The 3,743-nt window shown below is 40.0% G+C and overlaps 1 pseudogene; it reads left to right on the top strand.

Annotated features, from left to right (window-relative positions):
- Window positions 1-1,473: 1,473 nt before the first annotated feature.
- LOC148210875 (serine/threonine-protein phosphatase 7 long form homolog) lies at window positions 1,474-3,501 on the top strand (annotated as a pseudogene).
- Window positions 3,502-3,743: the final 242 nt, after the last annotated feature.

The following is a 3,743-nucleotide window of genomic DNA, read 5'->3' as shown; positions in this document are numbered from 1 at the left end:
ATGGCATTCTTCATTCTGTATTTTGGTCATTCGGTTCTTACATTGCAGCCTTTCAAAAGTTTCGCCGCGTGCTTCAAATAGATGGTACTCACCTTTACGGAAAGTATAAGGGGAAGCTATTGATTGCAACATCAGTCGATTCAAATGGACATTTGTTACCTCTTGCATTTGCCATTATAGACGAAGAGAGTCGTCAGACCTGGGGATGGTTTTTAAAAAACCTAAGAAAAGTTGTTACGCATGAAGAAATATGTTTAATTTCAGATCGACATGGTGGTATTATCTCTGCAGTTAATAATCCAGATAATGGTTGGACCGGACCTAAATCGCATCACAGATTCTGTCTACGACATGTTTCTAGCAACTTCAACCATAAATACAAATGTACTGAATTGAAAGATTCGTGCCGGTGTTCAATTCCAAATTCGAAAGTATAACAAGGAGGTGGAAAATATTAAATTACTGAATAGCTCTTGTATGAATTTTTTCCGCAACATTGGGATTGAGAAGTGGACCCTATCACATGATGGTGGATATAGATATGGGTGGGCGACAACCAATCTTTCCGAATGCATTAATGGGGTGCTGAAAGGAGCTCGGATGTTACCCATCACTGAGTTGGTAGAACTTACATTCTACCGATGCATAAAATATTTCGAGAAATGGAGGGAGGAGACAAGAGATGCTTTAAGTAGAAACGAAAAATACACCAGGTATTTTTTAATCGGTTGTTTACTGTCCTTGCATTATGTCAATGTTCTTAACTTACATTATCAAGCTTAACAGGTATGCTTACGATAAGCTTGTTAGATGGGCGGCGAGATCCACCAAACACACTGTAGTCAGTTATGATCGAGTCGTAGGTGTGTTTCATGTGAAAACAGGGCTTCACTATTACAATTCGAAAGGAGGGAACACACAAATAGTGAGAATTACTGCCGAAGAACGTTCATGTACATGCAACAAGTGGCAAACGTATGGCATGCCATGTTCTCATTTAATGGCAGTTTGTTCACACTTAAACTTTAACTACGAGGACTACATTGAGGATCCTTACAAGGTTTCGAGGTATGCTGAGTCTTATGCTCCTCAATTTCAACCAATCCCACATGAAGATTATTGGATCGCTCACCCAAACTTACCTATATTGCACCCTGATCCAACATTATTGAGATTGCCTGGAAGACCAAGGAGCTCGCGTATTCATAACGAGATGGATTGGAGAGAACCAAGTGTTCAACAAAGATGCGGGCTTTGTAATCAACTTGGTCACAATCGAAGAAATTGTCCCTCGAGACGACAGGAAGCACCTTCATAGATGTCGATGATTGTACTCTGTGTTAGTTTAATTGTCGATGTAATTGAAAACTCTATGTGACTGTACCTTTAGTTTAATTGATACTCTGTGTTGTGACTATTGTTTTAAAATTTAAATTTAAGTTTCCAACTAATGATTATCTATCGTATTAGATTATGGAATTAAACCCAGGTCCTATCGATCGATCTGTATTGTATGACCAAGCTCGACACCGATCAGAGCTAGTTTGGCAAGGTCAGTGTAACGAGGAGTTGCACTATCGACATAGAGAAGCAGTATTTGATCGCACCATCCCATTGCATCCTTTAATTGAACATGCATTACGCGCTTCTGGATTTTACGGATTCGCCAGATTGGGATTCATCCAATTAGATTGGCATTTCATTACTGTGCTTGTGGAACGGTGGAGGCCAGAGACTCATACATTCCACATGTCTGATGGATAGTGTACTATCACTCTACAAGATGTAGCAGTGCAGCTTGGGTTACCAGTAAATGGCGAGCATGTTATTGGTCGTGTTGATTATGATTGGAGAGGCACCTGTCATGCATTACTTGGGGTGACTCCAGGTGTTGCGCACATCAGAGGCTGTAGGCTGAGTCTACCTTGGCTAGCTTCTTAATTTTGTAATCTAGCCGACAATGCTGATGAGGAAATCATTGCCAGATATGCTTGTGCCTATATTATGCAGCTTATCGGTGGTAGTCTATTTGCCGACAAGTCTAACAACTTGGTGCATTTAATGTTCCTCCCACTATTAGCAAATTTCGAGGTAGCTGGATGTTTTAGTTGGGGTGGAGCATGTTTGGCATGGTTGTATCGAAATCTGTGCAAAGCGTGTCGCTCTGACTCACGTAACATTTCCGGTCCAATTATACTTCTTCAAGTATGGGCTTGGGATCGATTCCACACGATGGCTCCACAGCGTCGTCACATCTCAGATCACGAGCTCGTGGGTCGACCATTAGCTGCCCGGTAAGTCGATATAAATATTGTCCTATTTTTCTCTTAAAATTTTTTTACGCATTCAATTGTTGTACTAACCTATAATATTATTGTAGGTGGAGAGATCAATTTTGTGTTACAAAAGTATCTGCACATGTTTTGATCCAATACAGGTACATGTTGGACCTCTTGTCACTAGGCTCGGTACGTTTTTTAAGTGTTAGAATATAAAAATATATATTGATTTATAATTAATTACACGGTTTTTTATTACAATTTCAGATGAACTGGAAGCCATATGATAAGGAATTTGCCAACCTACCCGACTTTTGGGTCAATGGACATAACGTCTGGTGCACTGTGAGTCCACTCATATGCTTTCATATTGTGGAATGACATCATCCAGATAGAGTTACAAGACAATTTGGTATGAAACAAGCAATTCTAGAGGTGTCATGCTGGGATAAGAGGATACATGACATCGACATTTGGGATAGCACCTGGCAGGATCAGATTGCACATTTTGTGGCAAGGTGGAACATACGTAGAGATTTTCTTGTTATCAATCCTCTAGTCGACGACGACGGTGCTTGCGATCTAGGATACATGAACTGGTATACGTTAATCACCAGAAGATATATAACTCGAGAAGGAGCAGGATTTGGTGCTACGGTACAATCTTTTATTTCGTTATAACAATTATTCAAATTAATCAATACATATTTATTAATTTTTTTCCATGTAGGCTGCGTGTTTCGTGCAAATCAGTATTATCTCGTCATCAGACGAAATTAATACGCTGTGCAACATTGGCGGGAGTCATCTTTAGAGCCTTCATCAAATGTACAATGTACCTACTCCTGCTCGTGACCCTAGGCGTAGAGGACGACGTCAAGTAGACCAAGATGCTCCAGTATGGCTTGACGATCCCGTACCTGAAGTTATCTATCATAGGGTTGAATACATTCCACCGTTTACAGAGACACAGGATGATGCTGATCCGTCCACGCCTATGGTAATGATACCGACTCCTGGTTCTAGTCAGTATCACACACCATCTTTGCAGCCGCAATATGGCTATGAAGGGGGCCATGGACGTGGACGTGGAGAGCATGGACAATACTTCAACCCTACGGAGGATCGAGACCCCACAGGGAGTCAGGAGACACCAGCGGCACCACTAGTTCGTCGTCAGCCACATCGTAACTGGCGACGTCCCCATTGTGGAACGGATTAGATCGATAGACTGTAAATTGACAGACTTCAAACATTGTTCTCTAATTTATAATATTAATTTCCAATTTTGAACTACCATAGATAACTTCATGATTCTATAAGAAAAAATAAATTATAAATTTTTACAATATTTTAAAAATAAGTTTTATTTACAACTATATTAATAAAAAAGTCCCGCTATAGAATGCATATGAAAATTAAGTATTTGTGAAAATAAACTAACTCACACTTGCAAACACATTC

Source organism: Momordica charantia (genome assembly GCF_013281855.1).
Source record: "Momordica charantia cultivar OHB3-1 chromosome 6 unlocalized genomic scaffold, Mcharantia_2.0 BLBB01000006.1, whole genome shotgun sequence".
NCBI classification, from domain to species: Eukaryota; Viridiplantae; Streptophyta; class Magnoliopsida; order Cucurbitales; family Cucurbitaceae; genus Momordica; species Momordica charantia.
This window is presented reverse-complemented; position numbering and strand designations above follow the sequence as displayed.